Below are 12,979 nucleotides of genomic sequence, written 5' to 3'. Positions count from 1 at the left end.
ACTTTTAAAAGCATGATAGCATATGGCATGCATTTGGCTCACTTCTTGTTGGTGGCATATCACTGTCTGCAGAGGAGGGAAGAGTCAACATTAAAAGAAAAGCGAAACTATGGGGTCACAGATTCACTGTCTTACTCTGTGCCATTCAAGTGAAACAAAAGAGGTGATAGGAACAGGCACTGGTTGTATAATCAAAGTACACTCCTCCACCACCCTGCCTACCGCCCCCCCTAGCTTGTGGGGGAGGGAAGGGTTGTGGCTAATGTACACAGTGCTCCAGCAATTTCCAGGTGACAGATGTTCCCTTGGAGACAAGCACTTAGTGCATGTTATGGACATACAATCAATTTACCACAGGGTAAAAGGGTAGAGAGAGGACTTTATTGTGGGTCAGCTGCTCTACAATAATTATCCATGTGCTCTTACCCCCAAAGAATTAAAAAATAAACTGAAGTAGCTTACCCCTCTTTCATGAGACTAAGGTAGCTTTCATTTATCACTGGCAAGGCCTTGATCTCTAATCAGCTTCTTTTCCTCTGCTAATTGCATGTCTCCTACCTCTGGGAGTTTCTCTCATCCCATCTCACAACTTCTTTTCTCCATTGTGCCTGACTTGTTTTGCTCAGACCTGATGAAAGCTTGTCTAACTCTATCCCAGCTACACAGCTGATCCAATAAAAAATATCACCCTAAGAAATCCTTGCCTCTTGCCTAATTTTTAGACCATCACTCTTAGACTACCGCTTATCATTAAGTAAGAGTGTACTGTACACTCAAGCAGTACTACAGTACTGCCAGTGAGTTGTAATTCCCTTTTACATCATGGACACATAATTCATCTACTCTTAGATTTATCCTGAAGTTGGGGAAAGAATCAGAAATCATTAGGCAATACTATTCCTGAAGGGTCCCTGCTTTGTGCAGTTCTGTGCTATACACAGCAGTCCAGCCCTTATACACACACGGACACACATATGGAGGTTAAAATAACATTAAGGGTGCAAGTGGAGCACTCACAAGTAAGAAATAGCAGCTTGAGAGTTCAGCCTTAATTCAGTCCTCTTGCATGCATTCATTATGGACGTGGGTGTAGTGGGTATGTGTTATGTTTGTCTTTAGTTACATGACCACGTTTATATTTTTCCACAGGAAACCTGCCTCCTGCAGTGCACAGGTTAGACAGAGTTCAGGAAATGAAGTAACTTTTCAGTTTTTCTTTTTCGCCTCCTCTTTCAGTGTGCACCTAGCAGGAATTTCTACTAAAAGTCCGAAATAAATTTTTGATCTCCCTATCACCATAGTAACAGGCAGCTGTGCAAATGGGAATGAAGTTGCTTTAGCATCACCCTTGTATGATAGGGAAGCATTATTATCCCCATTTTACAGAGAAAGAACTGTGGCACAGAAAGATCAAAGCCAGTAATTTTTGGTTGCTCATTAATTGTGATGCTCCAGAATTATTTACTTCACATGTTTGAGGAAGGTATAAGCAACTAGCTATGCCCTTTGCAATAGAAACATTTACTTAATTTGACCTATCAGTGTCAGCAACATTGCACCTACAATCTATCTGCAGTACCACTCCTTCTGTCAATACTTGCCCCAACCCTGTTCTTCCTGAAAATCCTCAAATTATGGGAACAAGGGTATGAGGATTATTCAGTCTGTTATCCATTATTCTTCTGTTTGGAAATGTTCGATGACCCACACATTACAACGAGGGACATGCTCAGCTGGGATGGGCTTCACCTGTCCCCCAAAGGTAAGCATGTGTTTTCTTCCAGGTTGGCGGATCTCCTCCGGCGGGCTTTAAACTAGGCTCGTCGGGGGGAGGGGAAGATGAGGGTGGGGGAGGCTGTGGACCACCAAACCAGGTGGCACCCACAAGGACAGCCCAGCCTGAAGAAAGAGAGCTTTGGGAACGTGAAAGGCAGGGGGTGGACAGCAATACGGCACAGGTAAGGAACGGGAAGGTTAGGGACAAAAAGCCCTTTAGGACTTGGAGCGAGGGGGTAGCAAAAGCACCAGTCACAGGGCTCAAGTGCCTATATACTAATGCTAGGAGCATGGGGAACAAGCAGGATGAACTAGCGCTCCTGGTTGCACTAAACGACTACGACTTAGTGGGGCTGACGGAAACCTGGTGGGATCCATCCCACGACTGGGCGGTACATATTGAGGGCTATAGATTGTACAGAAAGGACAGAGTGGGGAAAAGGGGGGGAGGGGTTGCGCTCTATGTTAAGGAGCAATATACATCAACCCTCATCAAGACAGAATCAAAGGATGAGGAAGTAGAAGGACTGTGGGTTAGGCTACATGGGGGGCAAGGAGAAAAGGATTTGGTGGTAGGGGTCTGCTACAGACCCCCACATCAAGGGGAAGAAATAGATTTGGGGCTCCTGAGGCAACTCTCAGAGACCATAAAAGCTAAAGAGGCGGTGGTCATGGGGGACCTAAACTACCCGGACATCTGCTGGGAGACACAGACAGCGAAGTCCCACCGCTCACGCAGGTTTCTAACCTGTGTACAGGACCTCCACCTGACGCAGGAGGTACATGGTCCCACTAGGGGGAATGCCTTACTGGATCTGGTATTGGCAACGGGGGATGACATAGTAGGGGACCTACAGATCGGTAGCCATCTGGGGGACAGTGATCACCTAAAAGTACAATTCAACATAAGGCGTCGAGTGGGTAAGGTAACCAGTAGGGTGAACGTGCTGGACTTTAGGAAAGCTGATTTCAGCAAACTCAGGCGATTAGTGAAGGATGCCCTGCAGAGTAGTAGTTTTGAAACGATGGGAGCCCAAGAAGGGTGGCTGTGCCTTAAGGAAGCTATCCTTCTCGCACAAAGCGAGACGATCCCCGTGCAAGGTAAAAGAGGGAAAGGGGCCAGGAGGCTTCCCTGGCTGACCAGAGAAATCCTGGGCAGACTAAGGGCCAAAAGGGGAGCACATAAAAAGTGGAAACAGCGAGAGATCACCAAAGAGGAATATACCTCTTCTGCTCGTGCTTGTAGGGAGGCAGTTAGACAGGCCAAAGCTACCATGGAGCTGAGGATGGCAACCCAAGTAAAAGACAATAAGAAATTGTTTTTTAGATATATAGGGAGTAAAAGGAAGGCCCAGGGAGGAATAGGACCCCTGCTAAATGGGCAGAAACAATTGGTGACGGACAGAGGGGACAAGGCTGAACTCCTCAACGAGTTCTTCGCCTCAGTGTTCCTAAGCGAGAGGCACGACAAGTCTCTCACTGGGAGTGTAGGGAGGCAGCAGCAAGGCACCAGACTTCCATGCGTGGACCCTGAGGTGGTGCAGGGTCACTTGGAGGAACTGGATGCCTTTAAGTCGGCAGGCCCGGATGAGCTCCATCCGAGGGTACTGAAGGCACTGGCCGACATCATTGCAGAGCCACTGGCGGGAATATTTGAACGCTCGTGGCGCACGGGTCAAGTCCCGGAGGACTGGAAAAGGGCCAATGTGGTTCCCATTTTCAAGAAGGGGAGGAAGGAGGACCCGGGTAACTATAGGCCAGTCAGTCTCACCTCCATCCTTGGCAAAATCTTTGAGAAAATCATCAAGGCTCACATTTGTGAGAGCCTGGCAGGACAAATTATGCTGAGGGGAAACCAGCACGGGTTCGTGGCAGGTAGATCGTGCCTGACCAATCTAGTCTCTTTTTATGACCAGGTCACAAAACGCCTCGACGCAGGAGGAGGGGTGGATGTCGTATACTTGGACTTCAGGAAGGCCTTTGACACGGTATCCCACCCCATACTGGTGAACAAGTTAAGGGGCTGTGACTTGGATGACTGCACAGTCCGGTGGGTGGAGAATTGGCTGGAGGGTCGCACCCAGAGAGTTGTGGTGGATGGGTCGGTTTCGACCTGGAAGAGTGTGGGCAGTGGGGTCCCGCAGGGCTCGGTGCTTGGACCGATACTCTTTAATGTCTTCATCAGCGACTTGGACGAGGGGGTGAAATGTACTCTGTCCAAGTTTGCAGATGACACTAAGCTATGGGGCGAAGTGGACACGCCGGAGGGCAGGGAACAGCTGCAAGCAGACCTGGACAGGTTAGACAAGTGGGCAGAAAACAACAGAATGCAGTTCAACAAGGAGAAATGCAAAGTGCTGCATCTAGGGAGGAAAAATGTCCAGCACACCTACAGCCTAGGAAATGACCTGCTGGGTGGCACGGAAGTGGAAAGGGATCTTGGAGTCCTAGTAGACTCCAAGATGAACATGAGTCGGCAGTGTGATGAAACCATCAGAAAAGCCAATGGCACTTTATCGTGCATCAGCAGATGCATGACAAATAAGTCCAAGGAGGTGATACTTCCCCTCTATCGGGCGCTGGTCAGACCGCAGCTGGAGTACTGCGTGCAATTCTGGGCGCCACACTTCAAGAAAGATGCGGATAACCTGGAGAGGGTCCAGAGAAGGGCCACTCGTGTGGTTAAGGGCCTGCAGGCCAAGCCCTATGAGGAGAGATTAGAGAAACTGGACCTTTTCAGCCTCCGCAAGAGAAGGTTGAGAGGCGACCTGGTGGCTGCCTATAAGTTCGTCAGGGGGGCACAGAAGGGAATTGGTGAGTATTTATTCACCAAGGCGCCCCCGGGGGTTACAAGAAATAATGGCCACAAGCTGGAGGAGAGCAGATTTAGATTAGATATTAGGAGGAACTTCTTCACAGTTCGAGTGGCCAAGCTCTGGAACGGGCTCCCAAGGGAGGTGGTGCTCTCCCCTACCCTGGGGGTATTCAAGAGAAGGTTGGATGTGTATCTAGCTGGGGTAATGTAGGCCCAGCACTCTTTCCTGCTTATGCAGGGGGTCGGACTCGATGATCTATTGAGGTCCCTTCCGACCCTAGCATCTATGAATCCAGTTAGAATTAAGAACAAATACCATGTGATTTAGGTGCCTAATCACCATAAACATTAAATGATGAGAAGACTAACTGGAAATCTGTCAAGTTTTTGACAATTGGTTACCCAAAATAAACCAATTATTTGGATGATACTTTCAAAAAACAAATGCCTTTGCAGAAATCAAGACTAGTTCATGGGCAATTCACAAAAAAATGGGCTATTTTAATCTGATTTCTTGGAGACAACTACTTCGGACAGCTCTATTGCCGACAAAAATGTGTCAAGGCACCAGATGAAGCTCTCAGTCCTACACTTTATTCCCAGGCATGTGCTATATAGTCCAGTTATGTAAAACAGCTCTCCATTTGACATTGTTTCACATCAAATTCAGATATAATTGGTTTATTGTCCCCTGTAATAACATAAACATGGTTGTGTGTATGTGTGTGTGTGCGCGCGCGTGTGTGTGTGTACACAAATTGAATAAAACAACATATAGAATATTGTTGCAATGAAATGGAGGAGGGAAGAGAGATATGAAGGGAAAATCACCAACCTATAAGAAAGTCTTTTGCTTCATACCATAAAATCACTATATTTCACTAAACCCTGAAATTAAAATTAGAGGACTCTCAGTACAGTGGGAGAAAAATGAAATACTGGAAATATGTGAAAAAATCCAAAACATTTATTCTGGTGATGCAAAGTTGTTCAAGGATCTCCAGTATAGATGACTGTCACCCACTCATCACTTGTTAGAAGTGCACACTATTAGGTCAATGTGGGCTATAAGTCTACAAATTTCATTCCACAAACACCAGTTTCGTAAGCTAGTTTATTTTAATAACATGATATTCAAGTGCTGATAATGCTGAGAACTAAGGATGCATAGTGCCTCAGAGTTAAACAACTTTCATAAACAAATTTCTAATGTATAGCAGAGCAGAACAATAATTTAAGTTGATGAGTGCCTGAAACCACAGTATTATAAAAATAATTTTTAAGGGAAAGGAGATTTCTGATATTCTCACACTAGCATAAAGTGACACAAGATGCTGACCTTGGTCAAATACATAAAAATAAGGTAAATGTTGTATGTTTCATAGAAGAGGGACAAGTAGAAGATCATTCAGCTGAACAGTTTTTTGGTTTTTGTTTTTTTTTTACGTGATGTAAGAGACTATCCAAGGATAATAAATGTTGCCCTTTTCAGCTGCCAAGGGGAGGAACCAAGGAGGCAGAAGCTCTGATAGTATGATGTTGCAAAAAGTTTCTAGATGGCTAACAGGGGCACAGGGCACTCACACCGTCTTAGAAAAGGTTAGACTTGCCAGAGCCATTTTATGAGATTTGATGGTGTCTGAGGTAACAGATTGTTCTGGGTTGATAGCTATGATAGGCCTTGTGGAGCTTAACAGAGACCTCATAAAATCTTATACAGCTTTGGTTTTAAGTAAGAAGGGGCTACAAATGTGACAGTCTGGATCTGATCCTCAAAATGTGGAAGGGCTTAGGATGGGTGGTGTCTCCTGTCTTCTCTCTTTCCCTTTCCTGCCCAAGCAGATAGTCTAAATAATCCAGTTACAAGCTTAAAAATGAATCAGCCACTTGGCCTATTGGTAGGTGACAGTATCTGTCCTCATTGGCCTCCATTTGCAAGACCTCTCCAGGAGTAGCAGCCAGCCCAGGAAAATAAGGTCATAATGCAAAACACAGTATTTCACACTCAGCCCTTCCTCATGTGTTCTCAAGCCTGAAGAAATACAGGACATGTCTACACTGAGCTGGCAGTGTCCCCCATCTGGGCTTTTTCCAGGCGGGCCCCATCCATCTGCTCCTGCTAGTATGCTGTAAATAAGGCAATGTGCCAGTGAGAATGTCTCAGAAACTTCAGAACAAATCCTGAACAGCTTCAGATGCACATTTGTGGGTTTGGAGTATGTGAACAAGCTTGAAGGTACAAAGTGTGTTCAAAAGTAGCTTGTCCAGCGCATGCTGCTGCTGCAGAGAGTGGTGGTGGATGGGTCATTTTCGACCTGGAAGGATGCGGGCAGTGGGGTCCCCCAGGGCTCAGTCCTTGGGCCCGCACTGTTCAACATCTTCATCAGTGACTTGGACGAGGGGGTAAAAAGCACCCTGTTCAAATTTGCTGATGACACTAAGATGTGGGGGGATGTGGGCACGCTAGATGGGAGGAACAGGCTGTAATCAGACCTAGACAGGTTACAGGGGTGGGTGGATGAGAACAGGATGGGATTCAACACTGACAAGTGCAAAGTGACGCACCTGCAGAGGAACAACCGGCACCATACCGACAGGCTGGGGAACTCCCTTCTCGTCAGTACAGAGGCAGGAAAGGATCTTAGAGTCATCACTGATGCCAAGATGAACATGGGCCGACTGTGTGGGGATGCAGTCAGGAAGGCCAACTGTACCTTGTCATGCATCCACAGATGCATCTCAAGCAGGTCCAGGGAGCTGATACTCCTCCTCTATGCAGCACTGGTCAGGCCGCAGCTGGAGTATTGCGTCCAGTTCTGGGCACCACACTTCAGGAGGGACATGGACAACATGGAGAGGGTCCAGAGGAAGCCACTCGCATGATCGGGGGCAGCAGGGCAGGCCCTATGAGGAGAGGCTACGGGACCTGAACCTGTTCAGCCTCCACAAGAGAAGGCTGAGGGGGGATCTAGTGGCCTGTTACAAACTAGTCAGAGGGAAACAGCAGGCATTGGGGGAGTCCTTGTTCCCCTAAGCACTACCAGGAGTGACGAGAAATAACGGTCACAAGCTGGCAGAGGGTAGATTCAGACTAGACATCAGGAGGCGCTACTTCACTGTCAGGGCAGCTAGAATCTGGAACCAACTTCCAAGAGAAGTGGTGCTGGCTCCTACCCTGGGGGTCTTTAAGAGGAGGCTAGAGGTACCCCTTGCTGGGGTCGTTTGACCCCAGTACTCTTTCCTGCCATGGCAGGGGGTCGGACTCAATGATCTGCTCAGGTCCCTTCCGACCCTAGAAACTATGAAAACGGACAGCCCCCCAGAGCCATAACATGCAAGGCAGCTTCTTATCATGGCTGGTGAGAAGCAGGGGCCTTGTTTGAAGTCAGGCCATGTTATTAATAAGTTGAACAGTCAAACAGGGAATGAATGGTTCAAGTTCATTACTGGAAGGGAGGATATGAAAAGAAGGATTATAGAATGAATGGGCTGAAACAGTTTCAGAACACCAAAGATTTTAGTATTTACAAGTTGTGTTAGAGTTCATTATGTATTATATTATGTGATGCTGTAATCAGTCATACTATGCAGGCAAGGAGGAAAAACCAATTCATTTAGTAATCTGTTTCCTTTGTATAATATCTGTTTAATAAGCATGGTGTATATGTTTGTATACAAGAGACCAAACCTGCACCCATTAGAAACAACAGTGTATATGCCCACTGAGTTATATACATCAGCAGGAGCAGGCCTGTAACCTTTAACTCCTATAAATATATTAAAAATCATGTTGTAAAATATGCAGTAAAAAAGAACTTACTGAAGAACCTTACCTAACCAAATTCAAGCAGCACTCAGTCTACATCCAAGACATATGTTAACCTCCCAATGTGCACTATACCTGTACAGAATATACAAATGTTAATCCGTGCACCAGTATTTTCAGTTACAGCTCAACCCCATGTGATAGTATTAGAAGTTAATGGATTAATAATAACCTTTAAAGTAGATGTATGTGCAAAAACAAATTTGCTAAGTATGACTGACTTTTAGAATAAGCAGTACCAATTGAAGGTTAACAGCAATAAGTCACCCTGGAAGAAACATAGTGGCTAAGCAATTGAATCAAAGGCTAGACATTGTAAATGTTTTATTTTATTTTGTATAACTGCCGCGTGGCATTTTTCACATTTATGTAACTTTATAGTCTATCTTTTAAGTCAACCCAAACCAAAATGTTTATTCAGTAATAGCTATAACCGAAATCCTATCGTGCGCTTTGTGTGCGCAAATTTTGTATTTTCCCACGCGCGCGAATTTTGTAAGTTTCTTTTCTATCCTGTAAGTTTCACTTTTGCAGAAACACAACCTATATAAAAATCTGCCTAGCAACACCCATGTAAAAGAAACTATCTTAACCCTGCATGCTTAGCTTATGTCATAGTGTCATAGAGGCGGTCCAACCAACATCAATAAAGAGGCGAAGAAGCAGGAAACGGCAGAGACGACGACTGGACAAACCTCAGGCTTGATCACCCTGTTGCCGGTCCTCAGCCTCCTGTCTGGGCTTATCCCAGCAAGAATCCGTCAAAGGCCTCGAAAACCCAACAATGAACATCAGCCTCTCAGCGCAGCTTAGACCGCATACCCACTTTTACCATACCTCCACGCTTATACTTTAGCTGTAACTTCGCTCCAGCCGGTCTCCCCTCTTATTCGTAAGAGGGTGAGGCCAGGTGAGTTGAATAAACCCTTTTACTATAAACTTCGAAAGCGTATAGCATTTCGCCTACTTACGCCAGTAAGGCGAACCTCGAGGGCGGTCGACGAGCCACCTCTTATCCCGCCCCACAAGCCACGTACTCACTCACTCCGTAAAGTCCGTGGCTCATCAAGCGGTGTCGGAGTCTCTAATCCGGCATTTCGCAACAGACATAACCACAAAATATTTAAATAAACCATGCTTGATTCTTTGTTAAAGCTCCAGACTGATAAGGCTCTCAGAGACCTTAGTCAAAGTCATAATCCCACATGGCATCACTATCAACACAGCTATGAGTGGTAAGATCATACAAAACACAAGGAATCAGAAGCAGATCAACTTAAATTTGGACAGACCTCCACCACCTACATGCCCAGCTTGGTAACACCAGCAACAAGCATGCCTTGTCTACTTGCCCCCATCCAGCATGCACCAAAGACCGGAAACTAGACAAACTTGGACAGTTTAGAGCCTCTATGAGCATGGATCAAGCACACCGAGAAAAGGGGAGTGTGAGCGTGATGTTGGGTTCCACACTCAAGAGCTCTTCTAAAATGACTACCTAATTGCTGGCCATAAGCATGAGAGAATAGTAGTCGTAAAGGAAAAGTAAATACAACACATGTAGTACACTATCAAATTAGCTTCTAAATAAAAAAAAGAGTTCATTTTGCCCAGAGGGAGCACTGCTTTTTAAAGGTAAACTTAAATTTTCAGATACATTAAACTCTTTAAGTTGCTAAGCCTTTAATAGAACTGTGATTTCAAACAAATACCTTGTAGAGATAAATTGGAGCATTATTTTGGATGCCTGTGCAGAGGTCAGTGTCCCATCCACACCTACGGATACTGATTGTGACTTGCACTATGTAAAAAACGCAGCTCTCTCCCGTGGTTTAGGCCCCTCTGATGTCACCTGCAGCATGTAAAGCAAAGAAATTCAATCTGAGGGCTAACTCCCTGAGAAGCTTTCAGTTGACTTGGCTTAGTATGTTCTAGTCATTGCTGAGTCTACCTACAACCTGTGGATAACATGAGATACCCAAGAATTTGGATACTTCTTCATGGAAATGTGGCTCATTTCTCCTTTCAAGAGAGTGAAATTTGGGAAGATATTGAGGGGGGGACAAGTTGGCGGGAGACCTGCCTTTCAGCAAGAATGCTCCAAAACATACCATGATTGCTAGTAGTCAGAATACTTCTTCCTATAAAGCCTTTATTTCCACCAAAGAACACATTGTACAAAAATATTGTTAGACTTGTAATGTTTTAAAGAAAAATAAATCAAATTACTTACATTTCAACTGAAACATTTTTCAAACTGTGTTAAGAAATTGAAATAGTCTCCAATTTTGGAAGCCAGCAGAGCAACTCAACGGACAGAAGGTAATTATCCTCTTCACAAAAATATGTCTCTGTCAAAATAAACATTAATTTTTTTCTTGCTCTTTGTTGCAGATCAGAACTTAGTCTCAGGCCACTGCCCTGAAGGTGTTTCTTTTGAGAGAAAGTCGAAAGCATTTCAATAAATATAGTCAATAGACTTTTCCTATAGACTTTCCAGTTTCTTATAGCCTAAATGTATTTGTGCAGGCTTGTGGATTTTACAGAAAAAAGCCTGGCATATGCTTGAATTCAGCAAGAAATATGGCACAAAATTAACTCAGCCTATCACATATTCCAGCTGTCCCTTTTTTCCCTAAGTCTATTGTATATATAGTTATTCTTTGAGATTTTTTTTTTTTTTTTTTTTTAAGTACCTACAAAATAAGAAATTCTGTTCAGGGACAGGTATGCTGGGGAACTTCATTTTCTTCAACCATTTCATTATATAAGATTTGCACCAAGATACATATTGCATAAGTAAAATAGCTGCTTCCACATGATATGACTCCTTGCATTGGAATAAATTTAAGTAAATCCAGAAATTGCACGTGCTTAGACCAGGCCTTGTTTTGCCTCAGAGCAAGTTATATCAGAGCAATGTTTGTGATTGTGACTCTCCTCTCCCAAGTAAGTTGGTGATCTTCCAGTTGATTGTTCCTTGCCCCAGTAAGCTACTTCTTATCTATGAGGCTTCTTCTGCCCTGTAGTCACAAATGCTTGAATTTAACTCCCTGTTTAAAAGTTGGCATGAAGTCAGGTTCTGTCTCCTGGTGCTCAAACCATGGCAGCGTATATGTGTATATCCTACTTGCTAATCCTATGTCATGTCTGCTCATTACACTCACAGATTCTAGACCTTCTTGTCCCTGTGGAGAGGAGCAAAGGTACCAGAAGTTTTTGTGGCCAGGCACAAAAATCAGGGCTTTTAGGAAGCCATTGCCATAATGACAGTCATGCAAAGCCATAGACAGGATGCTGTGCATTGGCCCATCAAGAGAAAACTTGATGATGGCCCATAACAATGTCAGGACAGAAAGCACAGCTCCAGCAGCATTGCAGCTACTGCCGGCCACAGATAGATGTGACAATTTTTGCCTGATCTGGCCACAAAAAGCAGTCTATAGCTCTGACCAAACACAAGTGCATGATTGTTGACTACTTAAAGAATGGCCAATCAGACAAAAATCTGAATCTTCATTGCATGTTCAGATGAAGATGTTTCAAAACAGAGCATCTTCTGTAACTTCTGTCTGCACTTCCTCCCAGCCTGTTTTCAGAATGGGAGCAGGGAAAGGGAGCAGAGGGAATTCAGTCGGGGGGGGGGGGTGTCAGCTCCCACTGGAGGGTGGGGTGGCTGTATTGTAGCTTTCCCCTCCCTTCCCCCAATGTGGGGAGGGCTCCAATACACCCAACCACCCTCCAACCCTGGTGAAAGCCCTAGAACAAGCTCCCTCTTCTGCCTTTCCCCCCTCCCATTCTGAAAACAGCACTGGCTGGGAGGGACCAGGTGCCATTGCTAGGGGAAATCAGCTGTAGGCTCCCAGCTAGAAGCTAGTTTTCTCTCCCCCCTGAAACCAACCGTGAACTTCTGTTTGGTCCGGGGGATTGCTGTGACTCAGTATGCTTCCTGCAAAGCATTCTGAGTTATAGTAGGGAGCTGCGCTTTGGTCTATGAAACACTGGACAGGAATTGGGCACAGGACACCAGCACTAAACCTCAGTTTATATCAGACATGGCCAATGGCCTAGAGGAGGCTGAGGACAACGGGACCAGTTTATGGGACCAGTGGATCCACTCTTGATTGCGTCAGACTCTGAAAAAAACTCATTAACATAGGACACTGAGCCCCATATGGGTTTGTTATAAGAAGTACACATTGTATTCTGACAATACAGGCAATGACTACAGAAAAATCAATGCAAGATTGTGAAGTCTCCAACTTTATCATTAAAATCTCTTCATGGTGTTATTTCTAGAAAACAATCTTTGGGAGGCTTTTTTATAGATTAAAAGAATAGTTAAAGTACATTTTGTTTCAATTTTAATGTAAAATAGGCTCTTTAACATTAAAATAATTCTTATCTATGTAGCTGCATATTTACTGTGAACCATATTGCAGGAATTTCCACAGTGCAAGGGGGACCCCAGTCTTTCCCTCTACGGTGGTGGCACCCCCAGGGTGGGCTGCTAGTGGACAGGCTCTGCCTGTGGGGCACTGCTGACACAGAGGGAAGGACCA

The sequence above is a fragment of the Crocodylus siamensis genome, chromosome 3, assembly GCF_052110815.1.
Source record: "Crocodylus siamensis isolate JL-2025a chromosome 3, ASM5211081v1, whole genome shotgun sequence".
Taxonomy (NCBI): domain Eukaryota; kingdom Metazoa; phylum Chordata; order Crocodylia; family Crocodylidae; genus Crocodylus; species Crocodylus siamensis.
This window is presented reverse-complemented; position numbering follows the sequence as displayed.